The 12,962-nt window shown below is 37.3% G+C and overlaps 2 protein-coding genes and 1 non-coding gene across 3 annotated transcripts in view; all 3 read right to left on the reverse strand.

Annotated features, from left to right (window-relative positions):
- LOC114352247 (sex peptide receptor-like) overlaps nt 1-12,962 on the reverse strand; it is a 281,000-nt gene that overhangs the window by 142,877 nt on the left and 125,161 nt on the right. The window lies entirely within an intron of this gene.
- LOC114352251 (tRNA (adenine(58)-N(1))-methyltransferase catalytic subunit TRMT61A-like) overlaps nt 1-12,962 on the reverse strand; it is a 41,632-nt gene that overhangs the window by 2,664 nt on the left and 26,006 nt on the right. The window lies entirely within an intron of this gene.
- LOC114352269 (U4 spliceosomal RNA) lies at nt 10,197-10,335 on the reverse strand. Its single transcript, XR_003655846.1, has one exon. It is a non-coding gene; the product is annotated as a U4 spliceosomal RNA (small nuclear RNA).

A 12,962-nucleotide genomic window follows, 5' to 3' on the forward strand; every position in this document is an offset into this window, starting at 1 on the left:
TAGGGATTCTCTCACGTAAGTTTGTTCATGAAGGTTATTATAATAATCGCTTATTTAGTTGTATGTAATAGTGATTTCTTAACTACTTTAAAGCCCGTGTAATGGCTATAGTTATGTTATTAGCGAATACTCCATCTTTACGCCATAATTCCCACTGGAGGACATTCTTTGGCTAAAGCTTTATGTTTAAGGCTCTACTGAAAGCACAACAATTTAAGTTAGTCCTTTCAAAATATGGCTAAAAGCTGAAATAGATATTAAGTCATTTATTATACTTACAAAGTTAAGCAAGAACCAAACCACAAAAAGTTCTTTGTTGAAATCATTGAGTTATAATGTACTACGTACTAGAGAAGACATGTCAACTAGACTGTTTCTGGCATGTAAATAGGTCCACGGACCGAAATACAATTAGTATGTGCTCAGCGGTTGCTGTGACAACACGCTTGAGTGCAGTTTTGTTTTTTGAAATATGCCATCCTATAGACGAAAATACTGTTCAAATAACTCCAGATACATATTAAGTAAAAATCAAGGAATGACTTTTTACCATTAAGTTGTACATTTATGCACTTTAAAACACTAATTTAATTTTAATTTGTTAATTACAAGGCGTCACCGCGGCGGCAGCCATTTTACGAAAATTTCAAAGAATAAAAATCGCAGAGTTGACACTGACGCATAAATTAGTATACGAAAGGAAGGAAGATTTTTTTAAAGATTATAAGCACTTTGTATTGCACAAATTACTAATAGTCCCGTCCAGCCCCTTGTGTTAAGCTAAATAAGCTTGGGTTACGGGNTTATCGCCATAAATTATGAAACTTGATAGTCATGGATTTGACTGACAGCTGTCCGTCAAATTCCCGCCCCGCACCCCGCACTGTACATATTTTGTTCGCGATGTCTGTTCTATACGTAGTAATATTACTTCAATGGTTGAAATGTATTGAAAGTTTTCTCTTCTTTTTTGAAAATAACCACTTCCTGGAAGATTTTTTTAAGGATTTTCCACTACAGTTAATTATGTTATCCTTTTATACGCTTAGATATTCTTTAAATCCAAAGAAGATCCTTCTATATTATCTCAGAATCCGACCTATTACAAGATGTCACTGTTTTACGCTTGATATGCCGCCGTCCATCCATAGATCTCTGTCCCAACCAGCAACTGAGCATCCCAGTGAGCTAATCTATGAGTGTCAACTGCCTACAGCCTATAAGTTTATGCAAAAATAGCATCTAATACGACGACGCAAGGTGCTAGTAGCTTGACGTGCAGCTATACCCGTCGCAATAGGAAGCCGAAGCCACCGCAATCTTACAATGACAGAGCGCACACAGATTTCCTTCCGATGCCTATATTTCAGTACCTAAATCCTTGCCCCGAAGTGGTGGTAGGACAAGCTTTTGGGACGTGTACAAAGGGCCTAAGTACCTTATTTTTTTATTTGATTTGAGTGTAGTATAGTTACGGATTAGCAAGCATAAGTGGCAATGGGCAGGGCACATAGTACACAGAACTGACGGCCAATGGGGCAGCAAGGTTCTGGAGTGGAGGCCACGCACCGGAAAACGCAGCGTGGGACGTCCACCCACAAAGTGGACGTCTCTGATAAAGGTAGCAGGAAGGCGCTGGATGCAGGCCGCTATCAACCGTGCGATGTGGAAGTCATTGGGGGAGGCCTAGGTTCAGCAGTGGACGTCCTGTGGCTGAAATGATGACTGTTTATTTTGATACTTAGTGCAGTTGTACCTGTCGCAATAGGAAGCCAAAGCCACCGCAATCTTGTACAATGACAGAGCGCACACAGATTACAGGGCGGTTGGCTGCGCTTGCGCTTCCTCGCCATTGTTTTGGTGGTGCAAGGTTTAGGCGCTAAAATATAGGCATCGGAAGGATGCTTGCGAGTCTATTATCAAAAATGTTGGGCAAGCACTTGCAATGATATCTCCAATATATTGTTATTTTCTTTTGAATAAATTGTGCATTAGAAATTTTATTCTAGTCCTTTGAAAGCTTTTTTAACGACACTGTAAATAAGTCAAGATGTAGAATTCATTCCTATTTGGTACTAAATGTATTTAATCGGATATTGTGGACATTAGTAAAGCTTTAAATATTTAGATTTTTTTACCCTAAATGGCATATTTTTTACGTCTCTAAACACATAAGTGATGACCGCACGATTAGTCGGGCCGCGACCGCGATCACATAATTTGGCGACACAAACCGCAACCTGAACTTGAGGGGCGACCTTCACCTGAAGCATTAGCGATGACTCCGGCACTTGTCTGCGAGATTAGTACAGACTTGGAAGGATCTCATTTAAAAATGTTTACTGGATAAAAACACAAATTAACATTTAAAACAGGCCCTTAGATTTTATTCTGATATCTACTATTTTTTAAGTAAATTTTGTGGCAGTAGTTTTCATGCTAGTAGAAATTTGAGATCGATATTTTCGTTTGAGAATTCCAAAAATCTTGTTTAAAGGTGCACAAAATACCTATTAACGAATTATCGATATCAATTCAGGATAGAGAGAGAGATAGATGTTTATTTGCGAATCCATGAGTCGACATAGTTCTACTATTTATTTGTTTGTACTAGAACTCACTAAAACAATGTTATATGCAATTCTAAATTAAACATAGGTACAGCTCAAAAACTAGGTAGGACAAAACTCAGAACAGAAATAAAATATTGCGGTTTACAACCAAATAAATGAATAAAATGTCATATATTAAGTTTATTGCTTATAAGCAAAAAGATTTTTTTCTATCCGCTCTCGATATCGTTATGAAACTGGGAAAAATTCTACCTAAAAATAAAATCCAAGCCAGTTCAAAGGCGACGCGACGGCAACCTACGATATTCAGCTTATTTGATGAAGATCCTCGCCCTGCAATAAGCCGCACTAATAGAAGTCGGGTAAGTTACGGTGCCCTGAATCATCCGCACTCATTACCACGTCCGTTGGTGAGCCCAGCAATTCTGCAGAATTAACATGCCATAATCGCCCAATTAGGGCATATTGAAAAACTGGCGAAGTGCGTGCTGAAGTTGTATTTTAAAGGTTCCTTGAAGTACCTACTCTTCAAATGTTTTTGCTTGATTAATCAGAATGCGCATAAGCTAAGAGGGAAAATTATACGAAGAAGAAAACTAGAATAAGTGCCACTTGTGGTCTAAACTGAATAAACTTTTGATTTTGATTTGATTTTAGAAAGGCTTCCTAGTCTTAAGTGTGAAAGACTATAAGCTATGCGTGTGATTTAATGAGATTTTATCCCAACGAGTAACTGTGTTATTCGTTTCGGTGTGACACGTTGGGAACAGACGCATTAAAAAAAATGAATGAATTTTAAAGACGCATCATCAAATACCATGTCATTGTATCACATTCCTGAATATCTTTATGAGAGTTGTTTCAAAACCTTTAAAGCCAAACATATCGAGCGATCGAATGAGCACTGCTGTTATGAGGAACGGATAGACATCACAGGGTAGCAATAAGGTCCTCATTGCAACCCCTTAGGTAACCCTGAAAGTGGCCGGCGGTTTGACATTAACAGAGATATCAAGACATTAAGCGATGCGATGCGATCGGCGCGCGCGCACGCACCGCAATTACGTGGCATAAATCTGGCGCTGTGATCGATGCGGTTGTTCGCTATTGATTTATCGCCGCTTTTGTGGTTATCTATCTTTGTTTTAGTGTTTAGCCTTACGCCCGGCCGGTGGGAAAGGGGTACCGCCGTTCCGGGACAGCTACAAGGGAATACTCGTCGCCAATATTGTTTGAAGCGTTCCAAGTGTCACTGACTGTGTCTTAGGGGCGCTGTGATCATTGACATTTATTTATCTGTAGCTTAGTAAAGTTATAGAGCCCATACCTGGAGTATGGGACTCTACAAACTTGTCTTACCTGTGCGTAATGGGATTACATTTATTTATATTGTACTCGTATACATAATTTCAACAGGTTTATACAAACCGTTTAAGTTAGAGATCGCAAGCGTCATTGTACATTTATTATGGCTGAAGTTTCAATAACTTGTTCATTTAGTTCCATTTACATCGATTGGATAAAGATATTTAATGTTTCTATTGATTCTTAGTACGGTCGTGTGTGGCCGCAATGTTATGGCTAAGTTGTTAAACCATGATATGAAAATAAGGCATAGTAAACTTAACAATGTTTATCAATTGGATACATTCGTACCAAGCCACACAGACACTAATCTCGGGCATAAAGACCCAAGCAGCAGGCCAGATAAATTCCCCGTAAAATGTGTTTAATTTCAAAACTGCTTACTGGCCAGTAAATATAAGTATTTTATTCCGTGTACTTTAAGATAGAATAAATTAAAACCGTCTCTATAGATTACGTTTGCCTCCCCAAATAAACATAAAATAGATAACCGTTCCAAAACATTAAAAAGTAAACGAGGAGTTTCTAATACCGACGATTAAACGCGATAAAGGCCAGATTAAAACATAAAACCTTCATGCTGTCAACACAGAATTTAACCTCTCCACTGGATGACATAAATAAAAAGAGAATAAAAGTCGAGAAAAAAAAGGAATAACGAGCAAAGAGGCGCATTAACAGCCGAGATAAGAGAGATGGACGAGCACTCAGCAACGGGCGAGTTTATTATTTATTGACACTTAAAATAATTACTTACCGGTCGGTTGGCCCGTGCCGAAATGTGGTTCGGAGTCGAAGACCTCGGCGGCAATGGGCGAAATAATGCGGTGACACTAGCGATTCGTTTTTGTCCTCCTCAGCCGCTAATGATGTTACAATTTAGATGGATTTTCCATGGAATTAACAGAAGTTGAGGTAGTAATTTGCGGTAGGTACCTACATGTGGTTAAGGGACGACTTTATTTCACCTCCAGTTCATCTATAGGTTTCATAAGATTAATATAAGGGGGTATAGGTAAGACATAAGTAACTTTATACTCTTTGATCAATTAAATAAAACCTTTTAAAAAAAATGTTAACTGGACTTAAAGTTTTTGAGTCCAGTTAACAATTTTATTTGCATCCGATATATATCGGATATGTCATTAAATACTTCTACAACATTAAATGCTGAAAAAGTGATTAATAGGTGAATGAAACAAGACGGGCGCATGTGTCCATTGTTTTCTCTACATCGTTACTCGTGGAAACGATTCACAACTTAGAGCCTTAAATAGTTATTGCTTTAAAATGAATAAAGCGTCATTAACATTAATATTTATTCAGTTGTTGACCAAACATTCGCTACCAGCGCTATCACTTGCGCGCGCGCAGACGTCTACATTGCGTCGTGTCGCGCTGACAGCTACACGCCTCCCGATAGCGATTCGCCGCTTTTCGGCATTTGCATACGTGTTGAATTGATTTTTTATCGAACGCAGGCTTGATACATTACTGTAGGACTGACAGCGTTATAATTGGAGTATTGAGTACAGCTGTAAAGCTTTTTTAATTTTAAATTGGTAGGCGTTTGTTTGTTGTATGTGAGTTCAATAAGAATAGTACCTAATGAGAACAGATTTTAGCGAAACTGCCAGTGACATGATTTAAAAGAGTTTCTATTAGGATTAATTTATTACATACAATATGGCGTGGTTTGGATCCTTATTGCTAAACTGTGTCCAATTAGAGTGACGATACTGAAGAGGTAGATAGGAAGAATTTGTGAAGAATTAAAAAGTAAACAAAATAAAGTAGACATTTCAGTGACTTGACCAAAATATCCAAAATGCTTATAGCATATGGAAAAGGGCCAACAAATGACCATAGACCAGAATGATCCTTACAATTTAACATTGCGGCAAAACTGCAACCACTTTACTAACTAATGTGGTTTGCTGTGACGAACATTATGGACGTAAAAGAAAAAAAAAGTATAAAACTGTAGGTACACAGAAACGGAAAACATGAATCTTAAGATTCATGACAAACCTTAGGATAAGTAACTTTTACTAAACGGGTCCAGTGCTTTTGTATTAGAGGCGCCACGTAAGCTCTCAAATAAGCTTTAGTAATTCTCTCATGCCGATACAGGGTGTACTCGTACAATAGTATTATAGAACTTACATCAATAGATTTACGAGGGGAGATTTTTTCCGAGACTGCCCTACGTCTAGGCTTTTCATACAAAGTTAAATGACTTTTTTACAGGATTAAGCATTAGATTTGTATTTCGATGTAGCTCTTATAGAAAAAAATTTTAGGATTACGCATGAGCCTGGACCTGATCGTCACTATTAGATGAGATGCAAGCCAAGAGTTTCACCAATGTCTAAAAAAATCTGGAAATTATATTAGAGAATACGTATTTTCAGACTCCGTTTTCCATTACACCCTGTACGCACGCGCAAGCCGGGTGGTTCTCGATTACGCAACGATTAAGCGAGCGGTATCGTAAATCAATCGCGCCATTACGCCGATCTGTCAGTAATGAGCGCATGGATCGGCGCGCGCGCAGCGTCGCGGCCATAATTGGCTCTTCCGAGAACTACATTTGCATAGTTCAGTTTTGGCACTTTTTAAATGATTAGTCAGCTGTTTGTTTGATTTAATGACAATTTACCTGCTACTTGAATATAAGCTGCTACAAAATATCATAATTAATGAGATGCGGCAGAAACAAGGGCTAAATTCGATAATTTTCAACGTTGTCCTGTCAGCGGCTGTGTCCAGAAACCCGAAAATTACTTAGGATGGATGAAAGTTTGTGATTGCTTTGTGAAAAAGAAAAATACGTTGATGGATTTCATACACTTACTACACCTACATAAACTACATCTATTGATATTGGACATCAGAATAGCTTAAACTTGTTGGGTTTTGAGATCAAAATCTACGTCGAAAAATCTTGTCAATAGTTTCTCTCAAGACCTATCTATCATCCTACCTATCTGGGTTCAATTCCTTTGTAGGATACTCTTTTAAAAAGCTGATTGAATTCGTCATCAAAAATATTATTCTTAGGCCGCCAAAAAAATACGTTGCAGCCCTACCACTGATTTTTCGATGCGTGCCCGCTGTGACATTCCGCGCGCGGCGGGCCTGGACATGCCCGGACCGGCTACCGTTGACGGCTTTTTCGACACAATCTGCCGTCACCCGCGGCCATCGCTCATTCAGATAATAATATGTAAACACGAGCAAAAACTGAGAGTAATGCGCCGAGGCGTTGCTTTTGATAAATGCCCGGTTGGTTAATGGGTGTTTTTTGCTAAATGAGCTGGTGTTTAGGCGAATTTACTTACGAGTAAAAAAAGTATGTTTCTTGTCAAAAGATTACATTCTTAACGCTGAATGTGCTTAGCAGCAATAGTAAGAATACTTAAGAAATGGTTTAAAGACAGTTTAGATCTCCCCCGGGACAAGGACAAAGACGTAGGCTTCCACTGGTTAGGTTTTTATTGGCAGTCAAGCTGTAGATTCTGGTTACACAGGAGATGCAGCAATAGGAACGAGAGGTGGGTATAGTTCCCTAATAGCAAATATTTGGTATTTTAGTATCAATCTTGTCACAATTAAGTTGTTGAATAGCTGGTGGTGAAAACCAAGATGTACCTAGGTTTGTTAGAGGTGAGGAAGCCTTTGTCCAGATCAGATGAGATGACTCTAGCGACAGTCTTATAGTGGAGTGGTGTCATATTCCACTGGTATGATATAATAAGTGTGATACAGTTTAGTAAATGTGCCCTTTTAAAGGTTCCATATTCATTTAACAAACCAGTTGCCTTTTTAAACTGATCCGGCTTCACTTTCATAAACACTTACATCTATGTCGCAATTTATCTGAAAACATAATAAGCCTTTAAATGTTTTTGTTTTAGCCAGTTAAGTGCTTGCGGTCGTGGCTGCCGCGTCCTCAGGACCTAAGGTCAAGTTCGGTTGGGCAAGACCGATTCGGCTTTCGAAATTAGCGTGTCATAACGCACACTTATCCACTCATTCACGAGTAATTAATCGCGAGTGAAGTGTGGATGATGTGTGATGTGAGTACTGAGCATTAAAAAAAACCTATGAAGATTTTAGTTCTTGAAAGTATCCGCTAGGCCTAGAGACGCTGTACAATCTGTCATATTTTTTGTAATTATTTTACGCTGTCGTTAGCGATGAGACGTTTAAATGTAGATAACATTTAAGCTCGCACTAAGCACACTGAGCGCATTGAGCTTGCCAGTTAAAATTAGGCGCTATGAAGCATAGATTTAAGACACCCCATAGACAACAGACAAACTTTTAGTAGGCCGATAGTTTGGTTGGGCTGTATGTACATGAAGTGTGAACATTACACCGATTTGGTATCGGCCGATACCTCATACAAATTGGAAGCCGGCCAAACTATCGGCCGACTAAAATCCTGTAGTCTACGGGGTGTCTTAGGCAAGGTTTTTCCATTCGCCCCATACTGCAGTTTCATCAAAATCCGTTCAGTAGTATTTGCGTGAAAGAGTGACAAACAGCCATCCATCTTCACAAACTTTCATATTAATAGGAATTAGTTGGAAGTAGGAAGAATAACTAAACGTCATATTTATAGCACCGTCTTAGTCTCTCTACTCGACCTGTGGTTGACTGGCAGATAATGCCACCTGGCATTAAGTCCGCCACTGTACAGTTGTATGTGCAAAAGTATAAATAAATAAATAAGAATAGGACAAACAGTATGATGCCCAAGTGACAACTACGAGTACCAATTAGATAGGTCTGTATTTTTATGCCAAAGTGAATTTGACGGGCGTAATCGCGGGCAAAACCTAGTGCAGTAATAAACACAAGTGATGAATTATCTAACCCTGCACAAAGTGACCCCACAGCCGCGGTGTCAAATATTAGTCAACTACCAGATGTCGTAAGTCGTTTTACACTACCCCCGTAGGTTCTGCTGTGATTAATGGTTGTAATTAGCCGCAATCAAAGGGGCCTTGATCCGCGCCCGATCAGATATCGTGATTGTGATTGACTTCCACTTTCGAACGCTATGGAATTTGGTATCAATTGAGAGTTTACGAGTATGTCTTTGTACTACAGATGATAGATGTTTGGTGTTCGTATTTCATTGTAGAAAGACAAAAAACTAAGGAAAACCGAATTTAGTTGAGTGAAAATAAATTTTATAAGTTTTTTTAAAGCCGCTATCACACTCCAGACCAGATGCAAGAATCTATTACAGTAAAATTTATAAATTTATATATGTAATAAGACCTAAGTATATTTTTTCCGGATATTGATTGTCGTACGTACTATCGGCAACACTGTTAACTGCCCAATGCCAGTCATGACATCTCGTTCTATCGCGAAGAATCACCATTTGATTAGAGCGAGAGCAAAAACGGACATGGATAGTTAACAGTGTGGCCGTGTGTACGTCGTGGTCTTGGTAAGTTGCCATTTTTACACCAAAATTAAATATGCCACAAATTACTTCTTTTAATTCTTTTGTATTATTTTATTTATAACAAATACAATTAGTTATTTACAACGAATACAATTTTCTTCAAAGTATAGGACTCTCCTTCCAGAATCCAGATCTTGTTTAAAAGAAGGCACCCAATTTAATGGAAAAAATATCGATAAAAATGTTTTCAAACATCATATAACTAAACGGGTTCAAACAGTATAATCACAACGGCTTGGTTACCGATACCAATTATACCTATATCGATACCAAATACTATCACAAACCACACGCATGGCCGCCAGTAATGCGATTATGCACACTCCGGCTTACGATACACTTTCACTGTGTCACAAATATGTGACATTTTAAATCGGCTGATCGATTTGTTAATTTTTTAATCCAATTTGATTCGGTCATTTGTTAATGAGACTAAGCGATGTTATGACCACAACAATGAGTACAGTGTCTATGTCATTGTTGGGTTATTTATTACTAATTTAAATTTAAAAAAATCTAATCTGCTATTATTACGAAAATAATAATTCATTTAACTCACAAAAAACATAATTGGTTTAACAAAAAACATTACCATCTTTTTAGCCAGATCGGATAAAAATTACCATTGATATTTCACATTCATGACATGGTTCACAAATGGCAAATTATAAACCAAACATAAAGCATTATTTTGGTCGAGTCAACCGCTACATTGTGACGCACTTGGCGCCGGTGACTCACGTTCGAGAGTCGAATGAGTGGATCCTTAGGCCTTTACGGCCGTTCAAAAATTGCCATAGCGGACGGTATTTCACGTCCACAAGGCGGGGTATTGGTAAAGTTTTCAACTAGCAATAATCGCACCTCGGATTAACCTCATTGGTTACGATATTGCCTCTGCGCAAAGTTAACATCTCAAGGAAACGCCGGGGTACTTAAGGAACGGAAAAAATCAAATGAAACCGCGAACTAAAGTACTGTCAGCGCCATCTGTTGAAATTTGGTGAAACTAGGTCGCTTCGCCAGCTGGTTCACGCTCCACATAAAGATTAGGGTGACGACGCGGCTTGTCGCGTTGCCGAAATAGAATATTCTGCGTTGGGTGAAAAAAATGTTTATCAGAATGAATTATATTTGTACCTATTTATATTTTTGGTGTATCTTAGGTTATTATTATTGTAACATTATATTAATTGAGATATTAAAGATAAATGAACGATGAAATACTGATCATACTGAATGGTTTTGTACCTACTAGTAATGTATTATTTAATTAATTATTTATAGAATAGTGACTAATCGGGTAAGTACTTAACCAGCAGTTATTTATCTACTGAGATAAGATACACATACAATAAAAACATACTTCAAACAAATTAAGAAACAGAATAATTTTTATACTGAACTAGAAATAATAAGATTTATGATTATTATTTTTTAGCAAAGATTATTTTATTATCTAGCAAAAAAGCATATTTTTTAATTTTTATTTGAATAGAAAAAATTAAGATTTTTAATTTACAATTTAATTTTGATTAAAATAGGAAAAAAATGATTTACTATTTAATTTTGAATTTTTTTCTTATTTTATTACACACAGTTCGACTTCAAACTTAATCAGAAGGTTTCGGCTACCAGCTACAGATATCTGATAAACAAAAAAATACTTCAGTCATCCTAATCGATTGGAACTTCGGAGATGTTTCCACGCAAACTGGCCGAGACGAATCGCGTGGCGAAAACGCGGGCACGTCTAAGGGTAGTGAATGAAGAGGTATTGACGAGTGCGCGGTCACGACCTCTTTGTGAGGTTTTTGTGAGGTCGTGATTATGTACCTTCCGTGTCGGGTCGGATTTGTGGCCGGTTGTCCAGTGGTGCCGACATTTTAAGGGTTTAGTTGAGAATTATTAATTATCAAAACAAACGATGGTTTCATAATTTCAAAGATGCGAGGTTTATCAATATCATGCAATAACTTCATGCTAGATCAAACTACAATTTAATTCAATGCTTATGAATCATTATTCGATAAAGAAGCACATTAATTTGCTGATATTTGTTTATTGACATAAATATGCCTACACGTGTAATGTTTTTATAAATGATTATGAATAATGGAAAATTACAATACTCTGGGGTATTGAATGCGATTTGGATTGGAACCGGTTTTGTGAAGGGAAACATAGTGCCGTTAATACAACGGAATCAAAGATGAGGAACATCCCCATTTTTTATTACTTTTACATTCGTGCTTTACAAACTAATTAAATACAACGACTGAATTAATTATAATGAATATTAAGTTATACAGGGTGTTGTTAGGTAAATGGGTATATGAGCCGACACTATCCCATGTTAACATGGGCATATAAATGGTATGGTGAAGTCAGAAATTTGATATCATAATTTTATTTTTTAAAATTTTCATACAAAATAAATTGTATAAAATCCGATTTGTATGAAAATTAAAATAATTAAAATGAAGATATCAATTTTCTGACTTCACCATACCATTTATATGCCCATGTTAACATGGGCTAGTGTCGGCTAACTAAATTGTAGTTTGATCTAGCAGGATGTAGAAGTTATTGTATGAAAAATTAAAAAAAAAAACAGGTTGCAATAGTTCAGTAATTTACATAAAAAAGCGATGTAGAAATTATGACGGATACATTAAATTTCAAAATAAACATTTAAACTACTTTCAATAAATCACATCACAACAACCCTTCGACAATCGTATCGTGTCGACACAAATGGACCACCACCGGGTCAAGCTCTCGTGACACGCCACGGTCCACCGGCCACCATTTCTTCCCTCTGAACTCCTCAATGGACATTGTCACTCCGCAAAAAACACCAGAAGATCCTAAAAACTGTACCGTCTTTTGTTTATTTCAAACTGGACCGTGCGATCACGAATTTGATGGTTATTTTCATCTCAGTACTCTTTTTTAAGGATTCGATGCACTTTATTGTTTCCTCGTTTAGATAGGGTTGTGTTTTTGTATGACAAACCACTATCCTATTGTAATAACTTTGGATGATAAGGTAAAGAAATTGGTTAGTAAAAATTACGGAAATTAATGTCTTAGAATGAGGATGATGATGTAGAGAAAACACAATTTGCGATTGATTCCAAAACATCATTGGAAAATATTATTTATCCTACCTACATAATATATTAGTCAAACTTGCCTTGTTCGCTGCTTGTGAAAAAATTCTGTAAGATTGACTCAGTTGCACCATTAGCTTTAACAAATTATGTCAAAAATCTGTCAACTCTATCACCAGTTATCGTTATAGTTACCGTTAAATTAGGTGGTGAAACTCAGCCTTAGAAGTTAAGTAATTACCTTCCTCTTCAATTGCTCTATAGAAGAAGAAGAAAATATTGTAGAAAAGAAAATGTTGCAAAATAGAACCAGGATCTAACACTAGCTTCCAAGTAGCAGTACAAAGAAAGCGCCGTAACTCAACGACACATGACCGTGACACCCGCAATCAATCAGATTAATCGATAATCGATATAGAT

The sequence above is a fragment of the Ostrinia furnacalis genome, unplaced genomic scaffold (genome assembly GCF_004193835.3).
Source record: "Ostrinia furnacalis isolate ACB-3 unplaced genomic scaffold, ASM419383v2 OfSCF1299, whole genome shotgun sequence".
Taxonomy (NCBI): Eukaryota; Metazoa; Arthropoda; class Insecta; order Lepidoptera; family Crambidae; genus Ostrinia; species Ostrinia furnacalis.